Source organism: Somniosus microcephalus, unplaced genomic scaffold, assembly GCF_052327205.1.
Source record: "Somniosus microcephalus isolate GS21.2 unplaced genomic scaffold, FLI_Smic_1.0 unresolved_chr1, whole genome shotgun sequence".
NCBI lineage: Eukaryota > Metazoa > Chordata > Chondrichthyes > Squaliformes > Somniosidae > Somniosus > Somniosus microcephalus.
The window spans coordinates 171,997,252-172,015,563 of record NW_028225179.1 but is presented as its reverse complement, the minus strand read 5'-3'; the positions used below and the strand labels follow the sequence as shown (position 1 = coordinate 172,015,563).

At 50.4% G+C, this 18,312-nt stretch overlaps 1 long non-coding RNA gene across 2 annotated transcripts in view; it reads left to right on the top strand.

Moving 5' to 3' along the window:
* LOC147096568 (uncharacterized) overlaps nucleotides 1-18,312 on the top strand; it is a 135,655-nt gene that overhangs the window by 74,157 nt on the left and 43,186 nt on the right. The window contains exons 1-2 of one of the 2 annotated variants that reach the window (XR_015074940.1): nucleotides 10,285-11,878; nucleotides 16,158-16,370. This is a non-coding gene — a long non-coding RNA (uncharacterized LOC147096568). Of the gene's footprint in view, nucleotides 1-10,284; nucleotides 11,879-16,157; nucleotides 16,371-18,312 lie in introns of those variants that run through there. The other variant, XR_015074941.1, reaches the window with a different exon arrangement.

The window sequence follows — 18,312 nt, the reverse complement described above, 5'->3', positions numbered from 1 at the left end:
GAACTACAGAATTTGTTCATCCCAGTTTGGCATAAAAATAAAACAAAAAAGGTGACTCAACCGTGGCTAACAAGGGAAATTAGGGATAGCATAAGATCCAAGGAGAGGACATATAAATTGGCCAGAAAAAGCAGTAAACCTGAGGATTGGGAGCAGTTTAGGATTCAACAAAGGAGTACAAAGGGATTAATTAAGAAGGGGAAAATAGAGTATGAGAGTAAGCTTGCAGGGAACATAAAAACTGACTGTAAAAGCTTTTATAGATATGTGAAGAGAAAAAGAACATAAGAACATCAGAAGTAGGAGCAGAAGTAGACCATACGGCCCCTCGGGCCTGCTCCGCCATTCAATAGGATTGTGGCTGATCCGAACCTTAGCCCTGCCGAGGACGCCTGGCCGGCGAACTGGCAAGAGTTGGAGGCCAAAGTCACCACTCACTTAGGACGCTGGACAGGACTGCTCCGAGTGTTGTCCTACAGGGGTCGAGCGCTGGTCATAAACCAGCTGGTGGCCGCCATGTTGTGGTACCGGTTGGTCACTTTGATCCCTCCCCCTGCGTTTGTCGCCAAGATGCAGAAGAAGCTCATCGACTTCTTCTGGGACAAAAGGAAGCACTGGGTCTCTGCCGCGGTTCTGAGTCTCCCGCTTAGGGAGGGCGGTCAGGCGCTGGTATGCCTTCGCACCCAGGCTGCGACTTTCCATCTTCAGACGCTGCAGAGATACCTGTACGTCGAGAATCCTCCGAGATGGTGTGCGCTGGCGACGTATTTTTTCCGCCAGCTGCACGGCCTCAATTACGACATGCAGCTCCTGTTTGTGAAAGTGGGCGGCACGCGTGCCAGCCTGCAGGAGCTGCCTGTCTTTTACCAGGAACTGCTATGGGTTTGGAACTACGTCGCTTCCAGGCGGAGCTCTCCCCCGTCAGGAATGGCGGCTGTCCTTCGGGAGCTGCTGCTCAGGAATCCGCACCTCCACGACCGCGGGTTCAGGCGGCTGGCGGAGGGCAGGGCTGTGCCTGGCAAGGTGACCAGAGTCGGGGACCTGCTCGATGGTGGAGGAGCGGGCTGGATGGCGCCGGAGGAGTTGGCGCGGCGCATGTCTTGGGCCAACGTCCAGCTCGCGGTCAAAGCCATCGAGTCGATGAAAGCGACACTGCGCCCCGGTGCCACAAGGTGTATCGAGGCGGCTCAAGCACGTTGGGCGATCCCATCCGAGCTTTCCCCCGTTCGGACGGAATTCCTCATCGGCGCCCGGCCCCGAAACTCCCCTCGGGAACCGGCGCCTCACATCTTGAGCCGTCTCGAGGAAATACCCTCCATGCCTTTTCATTCCACACGGAGGTGTTTCCTGTACGGGCTGCTCCTGCACACTCTCCACTTTGCCATCTTCGCCTGCCATCCGGACACGCCTTGGCGTGCCGTCTTGCCTTCCGGCGGAGGCGGAGGTCCCCAATGGAGGGCTCTCTATGCGGGAGTCCTCCCTTGTTCTATTGGGGACTTGGCCTGGAGGGTGTTGCACGGAGCAGTCCCGTGCAATATATTTTTTAATAGGTTCACGGACTCCCAGGCCGCCTGTTTTTTCTGCGGCCTGGAGGAGTCCGTTTTTCATATATATACGGAGTGTGAGAGGTTGCAGCCCCTCTTCCATTACTTGGCTGCTCCTCGATTTTTGGTTGCACTTCAGTCCCACTCTCTTGATCTACGGTCACCCGGTGCGGAGGGGAGCGGGCAGGTTGGAGGACCTCCTCGTGGGTCTGCTCCTGGGCCTGGCTAAAAAAGCCATCAATTGGTCCAGGCAGCGGGCGGTCGAGGGGGTCGTCCAGCCGGATTGCCTGCCTCTCTTCCGCGGCCATGTTCACGCCCGGGTGGCCCTGGAGATGGAGCACGCAGTGTCCGCCGGCACGCTCGAGTATTTCCACGACCGGTGGGCGCCGCGGGGACTGGAGTGCATAATTGATTTGGACAACCAAATTTTAATTTGATTTGTTAAGGTTTATTTAAAGTTTTATTAGTTACAGTCTATTTGTTTATGTTTGGTTCAACCAAAAGAGTGCCCCTCTGGATCCTTTGGATTGGTGGGAGTCTTACTTATAAGAGCTGGGTTGTACTCATAAGGGCTGGGTCGGTGATGAATGATGGTTGCCCTGTGTTAATATTATGTTCTGTTCTTAATATAAGCCTTGAGTTTTAAGCCTTAACCTCTTGGATTCAGACCATTGTTCGGCACTTCAATTTTATTAAGTAACAACTTTTGGAAGATGGATCGATTATTGAAACCAGAGCGTTTGGATATCGATCCCCATTCGGCAGATGCGTCGAAGAAATTTACGCATTGGCTTCGATGTTTTGAACACTTCATCGCATCATTCACTGATCCGACGGTTAACAAGTTGGGTCTTTTAACCAACTTGGTAAGTCATCAAACTTACTTCATAATTGAAGATATTACTACTTATGAAGAGGCCCTGGCAGCCCTTAAAGCCCAGTACCTTAAGTCGGTCAACGAAGTATACGCCAGGTATCTTTTGTCTACTCGCAGGCAATTACCCGAGGAATCTCTGGACGATTACCTGCAGGACCTTAAGGCTTTGGCTAAGGATTGCAACTACAAGGCTGTCTCTGCCATAGTGTATCAGGAAGAAGCCATCTGCGATTCTTTTATATCTGGTCTCCGATCTAATTATATTAGACAGAGACTTCTCGAGAATGACTCGTTAGTTTTAAAAACAGTCGTCGCTACTGCTCGATCATTAGAGGTAGCCCAGAAGAATTTAGAAGTGTATGCATCAGCCCATGCGTCTCTTTCAGCCTCGTGTGCTCCGAGTATGGAGGCATCCATAACACCAAAGGAGCCTCCACTTAATCCTATTGTTGCGGCTGTACCCCATGGGTCTAAGTGTTATTTTTGTGGCCAACCTAAACATCCCAGGCAAAGATGCCCAGCCAGAGAGGCTACCTGTTTTAAATGTAAGAAACGGGGACATTTTAGTAAAGTGTGTAAGGGTAATCCTGTACCCGATGTTTTCTCTGCTGTTGCCTCGGCTACGGTTGACCAGCCCATACCGAGTTCCTTGTCGAAATCTATGATGGACATCAAGATTAATGGTCGTCCTACTGGGTGTTTGATAGACTGTGGCAGTACTGAAAGTTTTATACACCCCAACCTTGTTAACTCCTGTTCATTGAAGGTGTATCCTACTCGAAGTGAAATCGTGATGGCGTCTAAGTCCCTTACTTTGGAGGTAACTGGATATTGTAAAGTCACATTGACCGTTAAGGATACGGAGTATAACGACTTTAAACTCCTCATATTACCTCAGTTGTATGTGAACTTAATTTTAGGCTTGGACTTCCAGTGTCAGCATGAGAGCGTCACCCTTAAGTATGGTGGATCCCAGCCTCCGCTCACAGTCTGCGGCCTTTCTACTTTAAAAATAAGTCCGCCTTCTTTGTTCATGAACCTTGCTCCTAATTGTAGACCTATAGCGACTAAGAGTCGACGGTATAGTTCAGAAGATAAAAATTTTAAAAAGAGGAAGTGGAAAGGCTTCAACGGGAGGGAATCATCGAACACAGTAATAGCCCGTGGCGTGCCCAGGTGGTGGTGGTTAAAACTAATGAAAAGAAAAGACTTGTGGTCGATTATAGCCAGACTATAAACTTGTATACCCAATTAGACGCCTATCCTTTGCCTCGTATTTCTGAGATGGTGAACCAGATAGCTCAGTACCGCGTGTTCTCCACCATTGATTTAAAGTCTGCCTACCATCAACTCCCCATTAAAATAGAAGACCGACCTTATACGGCCTTCGAAGCTAATGGGCACCTATACCAATTCCTTAGGGTGCCCTTTGGAGTGACGAATGGGGTATCCATCTTCCAACGGGAGATGGATCGTATGGTGGATGAATACGCATTGGAAGCAACATTCCCGTACCTGGACAATGTTACTATCTGTGGGAGCGACCAATGGGAGAATGATCAAAATCTCACGCAGTTCCTAGAGACTGCAAAGAGGTTAAACCTGACCTACAACGAAAACAAGTGTACCTTCAATACTACACGTTTGTGTATTCTTGGTTGCGTTGTGGAGAATGGGGTAATTGGGCCGGATCCTGAAAGATTACGCTGTAGGAGTCTACGTACTCCTAGCAAAAAATACTGAACTCGGAGAGGTTCAACAGAAAAGGTTTAATTGTTGAGACTGCATGTTGAACAGAAAAATGGTGTCAGAGACTACACCAAGTCCGACTGCCTTTCATCAGTCCACAGCTCCGACCGCGTGGTCGGAGGCGTCCGTGGTGAGGGCCACCCTGGCGTTGGGCTGTGGGTGAGTGAGCATGGTGGCATCGGCGAGCGCCTTTTTGGTCGAGTCGAAAGCGGTCAACATGTCCGCCGACCACTCGATCGCCATTCTGTCTTTCTTACCCCGGAGGGCTTTGTATAGGGGCCGCATGAGGGAGGCCGCTCCGGGAATGAAGCGGTTGTAAAAGTTGATCATCCCCAAGAACTCCTGGAGGCCTTTGATGGTGGTAGGCCGGGGGAACTGCTGGACGGCTTGCACCTTGGCGGGCAGGGGAATGGCTCTGTCCTGCGTGATGTGGTGGCCGAGGAATTCGATCCTGCTGAGGCCGAATTGGCACTTGGCTGGGCTGATGATGAGCCCGTGCTCACTGACCGCTGGAACAGGGTGCGGAGGTGCTCGATGTGTTGCTGCTTGGAGGAACTAGCCACCAGGATGTCATCCAGGTAGACAAAGAGGAACTTCAGGTCCCGGAGGACCGAGTCCATGAGCCGCTGGAAGGCCTGGGCCGCGTTTTTGAGGCCGATGGGCATTCGGAGGAACTCTGATAGCCCAAAAGGGGTGATTATGGCCGTTTTGGGAACGTCCGTGGGGTGGACTTGCACCTGATGGTAACCGCGCACCAGGTCGACTTTGGAGAAGACTGAGCGGCCGGCCAGTCTAGCCAAGAAGTCTTGAATGTGCGGTATGGGGTACCGATCCGGCGTGGTGGCGTCGTTTAGGCGCCGGTAGTCCCCGCAGGGGCGCCATCCCCCATCGGGTTTGGTGACGATGTGGAGTGGGGAGGCCCAGGGGCTGTTGGAGCGGCGGATGATGCCGAGCGGTTCCATTGTGGCGAACTCGGCCCGCGCGATCTCCAGCTTGGCCGGGTCCAGCCTGCGGGCGTGGGCATACACCGGTGTGCCTGTGGTGGGGATGAAGTGTTCTACCCCGTGCTTAGCAACTTTCGCGGAGAAGGTCGTGTTGGTGAGGGCTGGGAACTCAGCCAGGAGTGCTGAGTAGTCGTCCGTTGAGCGGGCGCGGCACTGCCACGCCAGTTCGGCGGGTTGGGAGCGGGCCATAGCACCCGGGATAGGTGACATGGTGTTCATGTCCACGAAGCGGCGCTGAGGCATGTCGACCAACAGGCCGTGGGTGCACAGGAAATCCGCACCGAGGAGCGGGGAGAGCACCTTGGCGGTGAAAAACTCCCAGTGGTAGCGGCGGCCTGCGAGGTCGATGGTGACGGTGTGGGTGCCGTACGTCCGGATGTCGGTGCCATTGGCGACAGCCAGCGCAGGGCCGTGGCCGCCTCGCTGGATCTCGAGGGCAGACGCGGGGATGATGCTGCGCTGTGCGCCCGTGTCGCATAGGAAACGGCGTCCGGAGGCGCTGTCCATAACGTACAGCAGCGCGCCTGCTTGCCCCACGGCCATCGTGTAGGCCAATGTGGGGGCAGTTGGAAACATGCAGGGATGGCTGCAGCGGCGTGCCCGTGCGCCGAACCGGGTATGGAAGTAGCAGTAGCCCTGGGTCGGAGGGCTTGGGGGACGTGGGGGCCTCGTGGCCGAGCTGTGTGGCCGCGCGATAGAGGGTGGAGCGCGCGCCGACGCTGCGGAGGCCAGGTCGGGGGTGACGGCGTGGTTGGAGCCGGCGGACAGGAGCTTATCGGTTTCGTCGGCCAGGGCCTCGAGATCCGTGAGGCTGGACGCCACGATCGCCGGGCGGATGCTGGGAGGTAGTTGGCGGATAAAGAGCGTGCGGAAGAGGGAGCCGGGCGGTTTCTCGTCGGTCAGAGCAAGCATGTGTGAAAGCAAGTCTGACGGCGTGGAGTCACCGAGGACCGGGAGGTCGAGGAGGTGGCAGTTGCGCAAAAATTGGGAGGCTGTGAATTTTTTAAGGAGCGCGGCCTTGAGATGTGCGTACTTGCCTTCCTCCGAAGGGTTTTGTAGTGTTGTCCAGACTTTCGTGATTGTGGAGCTGCCCAGGGAGGTGAGGAGGTAGTCGTACATCGTTGCGTCGGCGGTGATGCCGCGGAGTCGGTATTGCGATTCGGCTTGAAGGAACCAAGCGGTGGCTAGGTTCTCCCAGAACTCCGGCAGCTTCACAGAAACTGCGTTTGTGTCAGCCATGGTTACGCTTAGGAGTCGTCCTGAGCGTCGGGGTCACCAATGTAGGAGTCTACGTACTCCTAGCAAAAAATACTGAACTCGGAGAGGTTCAACAGAAAAGGTTTAATTGTTGAGACTGCATTTTGAACACAAAAATGGCGCCAGAGACTACACCAAGTCCGACTGCCTTTCATCAGTCCACAGCTTCGACTGCTCCTCCCCCACTCTGGGCTTAACTATGTTGCAGATCGAGTTTCTTAAAGGTGTGATCCTTCTTAAAGGCATGACGCCTGATTTATAGTCTACGGACCGAATAGCGGATTGTGTCCTTTCTGTGATCGGTACGCCACAACGCCCACTTAAGGAATTACCTTTACCTCACACTGTAAAAGCTTTAAGAAGGTGTCTGGGATTCTTCTCGTACTATGCCCAGTGGGTGGCTAACTACTCAGATAAAGTCCGACCTCTTATTAAGTCGACGTCTTTTCCGCTGTCGGTGGAAGCTCAGGAGGCTTTTAATATCAAACGGGACATTGAGAAGGCAGTGGTATGTGCCGTGGATGAGAAGATCCCTTTTCAAGTGGAAAGTGATGCATCTGATTTTGCGTTGGCAGCAACTCTTAACCAAGCTGGTAGACCAGTAGCTTTCTTCTCTCGTACATTGCAAGGACCAGAAGTTCGACATTCTTCAGTGGAAAAGGAGGCACAGGCAATTATTGAAGCAGTCTGGTATTGGAGGCATTATCTCGCTGGCCGACGTTTTACGCTCATTACTGACCAGCGATCTGTGGCATTTATGTTCAATACTAAGCAGAGAGGCAAGATCAAAAATGATAAGATTTTAAGATGGCGAATAGAACTGTCAACATATGACTATGATATTCAGTACAGGCCTGGAGTATTCAATGAGCCATCGGATGCTTTGTCATGAGGAGTATGTGCTAGTCTGGGTATAGATAAGCTTCAAAGTCTCCACGACGCACTCTGCCACCCTGGGGTTACCAGAATGAACCACTTCATTAAGTCTCACAATCTACACTATTGAGGAGGTCCGGACAATGACCAGAACCTGTCGTGTTTGTGCTGAATGCAAACCCCGCTTCTATAAGCCGTCTGAGCCAGCTCATCTTATTAAAGCAACTCGACCATTTGAGCGTTTGAGTCTCGATTTTAAAGGTCCCCTTCCATCGAGTGACCGTAATGTCTATTTTCTTAATATTATAGACGAGTACTCTCGGTTCCCTTTTGTTATCCCCTGTCCGGATGTGACCAGTGCTGTTGTAATTAAATGCCTCTGCCAACTGTTTTCTTTGTTTGGCATGCCTAACTATATACATAGTGATAGGGGTTCTGCCTTTATGAGCGAAGAATTGTGACAGTTTTTGCTATCGAAAGGGATTGCAACGAGTAGAACTACCAGCTATAACCCTCGTGGTAATGGGCAGGTCGAGAAAGAAAATGCAACAGTGTGGAAGGCTATCGTACTGTCTCTGAAGTCGCGAGGCCTGCCGACCTCTCGCTGGCAGGATGTCCTGCCAGACGTGCTGCATTCCATATGGTCTCTTTTGTGTACAGCGACGAATGCCACCCCTCATGAAAGGATGTTTAGCTTTCCAAGAAAAGCTACCAATGGAGTATCGTTACCCACATGGTTGACGACCATGGGCCCTGTGCTGTTGCACAGACATGTGAGAGGCCACAAGACTGATCCACTGGTGGAGGAAGTACAACTCCTCCATGCTAATCCCCAGTATGCGTATATTCAATATCTGGATGGGCGAGAGGATACGGTCTCTATTAAAGATCTTGCACCTGCTGGAGCTCAAAAAGAGTTTGACTCTGAGAGTAGAGTTTTTAATCATGGTATTGGACCTTCAGAGACACAAACTCTCAGTGTGGAAAACACTGATCATTCTGGGACTTTGAATGAACCGGAGTTAGTACCCTGGGAGGAGCCTCAGCAAGAGTTACGTCATTCCCAGAGGACTATTAGACCTCCTGACAGACTGAATCTACAGCAGGGGGTGAATGTGATGAAATAACTGTGTTCTGGCATTTGTGTTCTGGCATTTGTATTGGCTGTTGTGTTGTACTTGTTAATGTCTGGAATGTTTTACAGGTGTAATCACTAATGCTCTTCCCTAGCCCGGCCCCTCTGGATTGGTGTGAGTCTTACTTATAAGAGCTGGGTTGTACTCATAAGGGCTGGGTCGGTGATGAATGATGGTTGCCCTGTGTTAATATTATGTTATGTCCTTACTTAATAAAAGCCTTGAGTTATAAGCCTTAACCTCTTGGATTCAGACCGTTGTTTGGCACTTCAGTAAGGGTAAACCGGGAGAGCTTCTTCTCCCCTCTGATATAAAGGGTTGACGTCCGCCTTATTCCCTATCAATCACTCAGAGTCCTGCGAGGCCTCCCGCCTGATCCATTACACCAAACGCCAGACCATCTCCTCCCGGCCGGGAGGTCCAGACCGCCGTCCGCCTCCTGCTGCCCGGGGGAACTGGCCAAGCACGCCGTCTCGGAGGGGACGAAAGCAGTCACCAAATACACCAGCTGCAAATAAAGCCCCTCGTTCCTCCCACCTTAAAAACTCAACCCAAAGGCTCTTTTCAGAGCCACTCACGAGATCCAGAAGGGACTATTTATTTTCATTTGACTAATGACATTTGAAATATGGACAGCATAAAGAATGAAACTCTTTTAAAAAATGTTTTATCATCCTTTCTTTATTTGACCCTCACTTTCATTTTTTTGTCGTATGTTCAGATTTTGCTGGTGTGTTTTTGTAATACAGTATATCGTTAATTTAAAATAGATTGAAATTTAACAAATATATAACAAAATGATGCATTGTCACTGCCCTGTTTTGTACAAAGCACTCATTTATAAGCGGGTCGCTGAAAAGCTAAAATGAAATTAAATCTGTCAATTCAGGAACCAGTAATTTTAAAGGATCAATTTGCCATAATTCAAATTTAATAATGAATTATTCAGTCTCACAGATGCCATTTTAATGATTATTCAGTCCCACAGACGCTATAATTTTAATTAAAATGATTATTCAATCCCACAGATGACAATCTTTAGCAGTAATGATTATTATTTAGTCTCACAAATGCCATAGTTTTAATTATTCAGTCCCAGATACCATAATTTTAACGATTATTATTCAATCCCACAGATGCAATAATTTAAACAATAATGATTATTATTCAAATCCACAGATGCAATACTTTTAACAATAATGATTATTATTCAATCCCACAGATGCAATAATTTTAACAATAATGATTATTATTCAAATCCACAGATGCAATGATTTCAATAACTGGTTAATATTCAGTCCCACAGAGGGCCATCACTTTAACAATAACCAGTCTGATTCACAGACCAGCTCTTATTCTATAAGCCGCCTTTTTCGTTGGTGTCCGAGGTTGGAGCGGATTGAAAAACGCGCCAATCAGAGGCGGAGATTTGCCGTGTTTTCAGCCAATCAGAAGGCGCGGCTGGGCGGGGCCGGCGGCTGCTATAAAAGCCGCAGCCCGGAGCGGGGAGGAGTAGTTGGAGACCAGAGTTAGAGAGGAGCCCCCCCCCCCGGGGGAAGGACAGCCCGGAGTGGGGAGGAGTAGTTGGAGACCAGAGTTAGAGAGGAGTCCCCCCCCCGGGGGAAGGACAGCCCGGAGTGGGGAGGAGTAGTTGGAGACCAGAGTTAGAGAGGAGTCCCCGCCCGGGGGAAGGACAGCCCGGAGTGGGGAGGAGTAGTTGGAGACCAGAGTTAGAGAGGAGTCCCCCCCCCCCGGGGGAAGGACAGCCCGGAGTGGGGAGGAGTAGTTGGAGACCAGAGTTAGAGAGGAGTCCCCCCCCCCCCCCCCCCCGGGGGAAGGACAGCCCGGAGTGGGGAGGAGTAGTTGGAGACCAGAGTTAGAGAGGAGTCCCCCCCCCCCCCCCGGGGGAAGGACAGCCCGGAGTGGGGAGGAGTAGTTGGAGACCAGAGTTAGAGAGGAGTCCCCCCCCCCCCCGGGGGAAGGACAGCCCGGAGCGGGGAGGAGTAGTTGGAGACCAGAGTTAGAGAGGAGTCCCCCCCCCCCGGGGGAAGGACAGCCCGGAGTGGGGAGGAGTAGTTGGAGACCAGAGTTAGAGAGGAGTCCGCCCCCCGGGGGAAGGACAGCCCGGAGTGGGGAGGAGTAGTTGGAGACCAGAGTTAGAGAGGAGTCCCCCCCCCGGGGGAAGGACAGACCGGAGTGGGGAGGAGTAGTTGGAGACCAGAGTTAGAGAGGAGTCCCCCCCCCCCCGGGGGAAGGACAGCCCGGAGTGGGGAGGAGTAGTTGGAGACCAGAGTTAGAGAGGAGTCCGCCCCCGCCCGGGGGAAGGACAGCCCGGAGTGGGGAGGAGTAGTTGGAGACCAGAGTTAGAGAGGAGTCCCCCCCCCCCGGGGGAAGGACAGCCGGGAGTGGGGAGGAGTAGTTGGAGACCAGAGTTAGAGAGGAGTCCCCCCCCCCCCCCCCCGGGGGAAGGACAGCCCGGAGTGGGGAGGAGTAGTTGGAGAACAGAGTTAGAGAGGAGTCCCCCCCCCGGGGGAAGGACAGCCCGGAGTGGGGAGGAGTAGTTGGAGACCAGAGTTAGAGAGGAGTCCGCCCCCCGGGGGAAGGACAGCCCGGAGTGGGGAGGAGTAGTTGGAGACCAGAGTTAGAGAGGAGTCCCCCCCCCCGGGGGAAGGACAGCCCGGAGTGGGGAGGAGTAGTTGGAGACCAGAGTTAGAGAGGAGTCCCCCCCCCCGGGGGAAGGACAGCCCGGAGTGGGGAGGAGTAGTTGGAGACCAGAGTTAGAGAGGAGTCCCCCCCCCCCCGGGGGAAGGACAGCCCGGAGTGGGGAGGAGTAGTTGGAGACCAGAGTTAGAGAGGAGTCCCCCCCCCGGGGGAAGGACAGCCCGGAGTGGGGAGGAGCAGTTGGAGACCAGAGTTAGAGAGGAGTCCCCCCCCCGGGGGAAGGACAGCCCGGAGCGGGGAGGAGTAGTTGGAGACCAGAGTTAGAGAGGAGTCCCCCCCCCGGGGGAAGGACAGCCCGGAGTGGGGAGGAGTAGTTGGAGACCAGAGTAAGAGAGGAGTCCCCCCCCCCGGGGAGAAGGGACAACCGCCGGGCGGCACCTTGGTCAACAAGGGCTCGCGGGTGGGCGGGGCTATGACCTCACCCGCGCGCTGAGGCGGTTGAACGGCCGATCAGGAGCCACGTGACCCCGGAGCTGGCGGCGGCCTTTTAACACAGTGGGCGGGGCCCCGAGGCGTTGCGGGCTGCGATTGGTGAGCGCAGCTGTCAATCTACGAGTCGCAGCCAATAGAAGAGACGGACTCAGTGAGGGACTTTAAGCGCGGGCTGCGTGTCCGCAGTGCGCATGCTTGGTGCTGCTCGCAGTCCCCGGATGAGGCTCCGGTTTGAGGAAGGAGATAAAATGGTGGCGGGACTGAGGAGCGGCGAATGGTGCGGTGAGTGTGGATCAGAGAATCTCCGGCATTTACAGCAGCGCCGGCCTCTCTCAGGCAATCTCTGGGAACCTGGGGGCGAAGCGGGCGCCGGAGGAGGGGAGGGAGCGGGCTGTGGGTGGCGATTCTTTGGGTGGTGGGGTGTGTGGGGGGGAGCGGGCTGTGGGTGGCGATTCTTTGGGTGGTGGGGAGCGGGCTGTGGGGGCTGTGTGGGGTGTTTGGGTTGACGTGCGCTCCTTGCGCTGCCTGCGTTTGTCTTCCGATTGCTCCCGCGAGGAGACTCGGTGTTCGGCGCCTTCCCGGATGCTTCTCCCCCACTTTGTGCGGTCTTGGGCCAGGGATTCCCAGGTGTCGGTGGGGATGTTACACTTTTTCAAGGAGTCTGAGGGTGTCCTTGAAGCGTTTCCTCTGCCCACCTGGGGCTCTCTTGCCGTGTTGGAGATCCGAGTAGAGCGCTTGTTTTGGGAGTCTCGTATCGGGCATGTGGACAATGTGACCCGTCCATCGGAGCTGATCGAGCGTGGTCAAAGCTTCGATGCTGGGGATGTTGGCCTGAGCGAGAACACCAACGTTGGTGCGCCTATCCTGCCAATGGATTTGCAGGATCTTGCGGAGGCAGCGTTGGTGGTACCTCTCCAGTGCTTTGAGGTGCCTGCTGTACATGGTCAATGTCTGAGGCATACAGCAGGGCGGGTATCACTGCTGCTCTGTAGACCATGAGCTTAGTGCGGGGTTTGAGGTCCTGGTCTTCAAACACACACTTCCTCAGGCGACCGAAGGCTGCACTGGCACACTGAAGGCGGTGTTGGACTTCATCATCGCCGTCTGTCCTTGTTGACAGTAGGTTCCCGAGGTATGGAAAGTGGTCCACATTGTGAGAATATGCCCCGAGACTATGCCCCCTAGTTCTAGACACTCCAGCCCGGGGAAACAAACTCTCGGCATCTACCCTGTCAATCCCCTTCAGAATCTTGCATGTTTCAATGAGATCACCTCTCATTCTTCTAAACTCCAGAGAGTATCGGCCCAATCTACACAATCTCTCCTCATAGGACAGCCCTCTCATCCCAGGAATCAATCCAGTGAACCTTCGCTGCACCGCCTCCAAGGCAAGTATATCCTTTCTTAGATAAGGAGACTAAAACTGTGCACAGTGCTCCAGGTGTGGTCTCACCAAGGCCCTGTACAATTGTAGCAAGACTTCCTTACTCTTATACTCCAACCCCCTTGCAATAAACGCCAATATGTCACTTGCCTTCCTTATTGCTTGCTGTACCTGCACGCTAGCTTTCTGTGTTTCTTGCACGAGGACCCCCAGATCTTTCTGAACACCAACATTTGAAAGTTTCTCACCATTTAAAAAATATTCTGTTTTTCTATTCTTCCTACCAAAGTGAATAACCTCACATTTCCCCACATTACACTCCATCTGCCACCTTACTGCCCACTCAGTCTTATCTATATCCCTTTGCAGAGTCTTTGTGTTCTCCTCACCGCTTACCGTCCCACCTAGATTTGTATCGTCAGCAAACTTGGATACATTACACATTGTCCCTTCATCTAGGTCATTAATATAGATTGTAAATCGCTGAGGCCCCAACACTGATCCTTGTGGCACCCCACTAGTTACAGCCTGCCAACCTGAAAAAGATCTGTTTATCCCTACTCTGTTTTCTGTCTGGTAACCAATCCTTGATCCATGCTACTGTATTACCCCAACCCCATGAGCCCTAATCTTGTGCAATAACCTTTTATGTGACACCTTATCGACTGCCTTTTGGAAATCTAAATATACTACATCCACTGGTTCCCCTTTATCTGCCCTGCTAGTAACATCATCAAAAAACTCTAAATTTGTCAAACACGATTTCCCTTTCATAAAACCATGTTGACTCTGCCTAATCATGTTATGATTTTTCTAAGTGCCTGGATACCACTTCCTTAACAATGGATTCCAGTGTTTTCCGAATGACTGATGTCGGGCTAACTGGCCTGTCATTCCCTGTTTTTTCTCTCCCTCCTTTCTTGAATAGCGGTGTTACATTTGCGACCTTCCAATCCGCTGGGACCATTCCAGAATCTTGGGAATTTTGGAAGATCAAAACCAATGCATCCACTATCTCTTCAGCCACCTCTTTTACAACCCTAGGATGTAGGCGGTCAGGTCCAGGGGATTTGTCGGTTTTCAGTCCTATTAGTTTCTCAAGTACTTTTTCGCTACTTATATGAATTACGTTAAGTTCCTCACCCTCATTAGACCCTTGGTTCCCCACCATTTTTGATATGCTTTTTGTGTCTTCTACTGTGAAGACAGATACAAAATATTTGTTTAACGTTTCTGCCATTTCCTTATTCCCCATAATCATTTCTCCTGTCTCAGCCTCTAAGGGACCAATGTTTACTTTTGCTACTCTCTTCCTTCCTACATACTTGTAGACAATCTTACAATCTGCTTTTAGATTTCTTGTTCATTTTCTGTCATTGCATTTTTTCCCTTTTTTTTATCAATTTTTGGTCAATCTTTGCTGGTTTCTGAAACTCTCTCAATCCTCAGGCTTACTATTATTCTTTGCAACATTATAAGCTTCTGTCAATCTAATGCTATCCTTACCTTCTTTAGTTAGCCATGGTTGGATCACTTCCTGTGGAGTTTTTGTTTCTCAATGGAATGTATTTCAGTTGAGAATTATGAAATATTTCTTTAAATACTAGTCACTGCTTATCTACCGCCATACCTTTTAATCTATTTTTCCAATCTACCTCAGCCAACTCGCCCCTCACACCTATGTAATTGGCTTTATTTAAGTTTAAGACACTAATTTTGGACTTAGGCAAGTCACTCTCTCAAAATTAATGTGAAGTTGTAACATATTATGATCACTCTGCCCCACTGGATCCTTTACTATGAGGTTGCTAATTAACCCTGTCTTATTACACAATACAAGTTCTAACATTGTTGGTTCCATGACATTTTGTTCCAGGAAACTGTCCCGAATGGATTCCATGAACTTGTCCTGCAGACTCTTGCTCCACAGCCCTGTAGGTTACGGCTCTTCAAGTGTACACCCAAGTACTTTTTAAATGTGCTGAGGGTCTCTGCCTCTACCACCCTTTCAGGCAGTGAGTTCCAGACCCCTATCACCCTCTGGGTGAAAAAAATTACATCTGCTCTGCACCCTGTAGTGGATGGACTGGGGAGAAAGGTCTTTACTAGCCGAGGCATAGAATATAAGAGCTGGGAGGTAATGAGTGAACTGTATGGCTAGACCACAGCTAGAATACTGCATGCAGTTCTGGTCACCACATTACAGGAAGGATGTGATTGCACCAGAGGGTGCAGAGGAGACTTGTGGGGATTTTGCCTGGGCTGGGGAATTTTTGCTATGTGGAAAGATTGGATAGGCTGGGGTTGTTTTCTTTGGAACAGAGAAGGCCAAGGGGAGACTCGATTGAGGTGTATCAAATTATTAGGGGCCTAGATAGAGTGGATAGGAAAGACCTATTTCCCTTAGCAGAAGGGTCAATAATCAGGGGGCATAGATTTAAAGCAGATGGTCAAAGGATTAGAGGGGTTTTGAGGTGGGTTTTTTACACCGAGGGTGGTGGAGGTCTGGAACTCACTGCCTGAAAGGGTGGTAGAGGCAGAGAACCTCATCACGTTTAAAAACTGCTTGAAGTGCCGTAAGCTACCAGGCTATGGACCAAGTGCTGGAAAGTGGGATTAGAGTGGATAGATCTTTGTCAGCCGGCTCGGACAAGATGGGCCGAATGGCGGCCTTCTGTGCAGTAAGTTTCTATGATTGTGTAACCTGGGGAGGATGGGCCCAGTGAGATCAGACAGTGTGTAACCCGGGGAGGATGGGCCCAGTGAGATCAGACAGTGTGTAACCCGGGGAGGATGGGCCCAGTGAGATCAGACAGTGTGTAACCCGGGGAGGATGGGCCCAGTGAGATCAGACAGTGTGTAACCCGGGGAGGATGGGCCCAGTGAGATCGGACAGTGTGTAACCTGGGGAGCATAGGCCCAGTGAGATCAGTCAGTGTTACCTGGGAAAGATTGCCCCAGCTTCGGTTTGCCTAAAGCACGGAAATTGTACATTTCTATCCAGAACCTTGGTGATTTGCTGGAAGCCCAGGCGGCCATGGCGGGGATCTGAGAAAAGGGACAACATCAGACCGAAGTACTCGGACCCAAACTTTTATTTCTATGAAGCAGAAGAAATGTCTATATTACATTACTTCACACTGTTGATATTGTTATTTTCTGTCCTGCCATAATTAGATTTCCTGGTGAAAGACTGAGTGATTGAGAGGTTCACAGCTGAGAGTAAACCCGGATTGTAGACTGAGGAACGACAGCAGGTGAACCAACACAGGATTGTGAGCACCAACCGGAGAGAACTCTTCCGATCCAGAGATCGATTGGGGAAAAAGGTCAGAGAGAGTCTCATTGACTCAGATACACACTGGTCCTGGAGATGGACTGGGGAGAAAGGTCAGAGAGAGTCCCATTGACTCAGATATTGAAATAAAGAGTAGATTTGCCTTTCTAAATCTAGGCTTTATTAACTTTAAAAATCCAGTAGCACATCTTTCAACACCCAGTCCCAACCAAGGCTGTAGAGAACTGAATTTAAGATGGCCACCACAAATCACATGACATCAACTACCAATGAGTTTACAGCATATATCTCAAGGCAGGAAACAAACAACCAATTACAATACTTCTTACTAAACATAAAGAATAATCACCACATTCACCCCTCCTTTTAAAATATACTCCAACCTAAATAACCTTTACAATTTACAATTAATTATTTACAACTAAAAGAATACAAATATAATATTTCAACAATTTTAAAACATTACTATCAATTTAAAAGTCCATTTTCAGTCGGTCGACCGGATATCTTCGTGTCGACCTTCTTAACCCTGGTGAAATTCCTTGCCCTCCCACACCAGGAGACACAGAAGTATCTTCTGCAGGAAGGCTATCCATATCCCGATTATCAACGGTTTCCGGATTGGAAATCCCATCAGGAGGTAAACTGGGACGGTCATGAACATCCATCGAAGGCTGACTAATAGAAGTATAATTATCTGCAATAGGATTGGAAATATTTGTAGTATCTGTAACGACATCCACATTATCTGAATCATGACTATTGTTAATATCCTCAGAAGAGGGCTGGCCACCACAAGGAGCCAAGTCTTTAATTGAAACAGTACTTTCTTTCCCATCTTGGAATCGAATATGAGCATATTGGGAATTTGCTTCCAACAGCTCCACCTCCTCCACTAAAGGATCATATTAGTCATAGAGTCATAGAGTTTTACAGCACAGAAAGAGGCCCTTCGGCCCATCGTGTCTGCGCCGCCCTATTATTTTGGCAATCTAACATGGCGTCGAAGCAGCACAGGTCCCTGCATAGTAAGCCATGAAGGTACCGAATATCCCGTAGTAGATCTCCGCGGATAGTTAAAGAGCCTTTCATGGGGGGTCACATTAGCTGTTGAAAGCAATGATCTAATGGAATGCAGGGCATCAGGCAGTATCATTTCCCACTGTGTATTCTTAAGGTTCCGGGATGTCAAAGCCAACATAACTGCCTTCCAGATCACCCCATTGTATCGTTCGCACTGTCCATTACCCTGGGGATTATACGGGGTAGTTCTGCTAGTAGAAATTCCCCGACTCTGAAGGTATTCCTTCAACTGGGAAGACATAAAAGAACTTCCCTGATCCGAATGGATATACGCAGGCATCCCAAAGATGACAAAAAGTTGAGTCAGACATTTGATAACTGTAGCAGCTGATACATCTGCGCAAGGAAAAGCAAAAGGGAACCTTGAAAACTCATCCACAACAGTAAATATATATCGATTTTGAGTCGTTGAAGGAAGAGGCCCCTTAAAATTGACGCTCAAACGTTCAAAAGGAGAAGTAGCCTTTATAAGATGAGCTCGTTGAGGCTTAAAGAAATTCGGTTTACACCGAGCACAGATAGAACATGATGAAGTCATCCGCTTGACGTCTTCAACTGAAAAGGGCAAATTCTTACTGCGTATGAAGTGTATCATCCTCGTAACCCCAGGATGGCATAAGGCATTGTGAAGATTATTAAGCGTATCTCCGTGAATCACAGAACAATAAGCCCTCGACAGCGCATCAGCAGCAACATTATCCTTCCCCGGACAATAAACTATATCAAAATGGTAGCATGCCAACTCAATCCTCCACCTCATTATTTTATCATTCTTGATCTTCACAGAAACCCCACAGTGCAGATAGAGGCCATTTCGGCCCATCGAGCCTGCACCGACACATATCCCACCCGATCCCCATAACCCCTACACCAACACATATCCCACCCTATCCCCGTAACCCCACGTATTTAATCCCCCTTACACTAAGGGTCAATTTTATCATAGCCAAT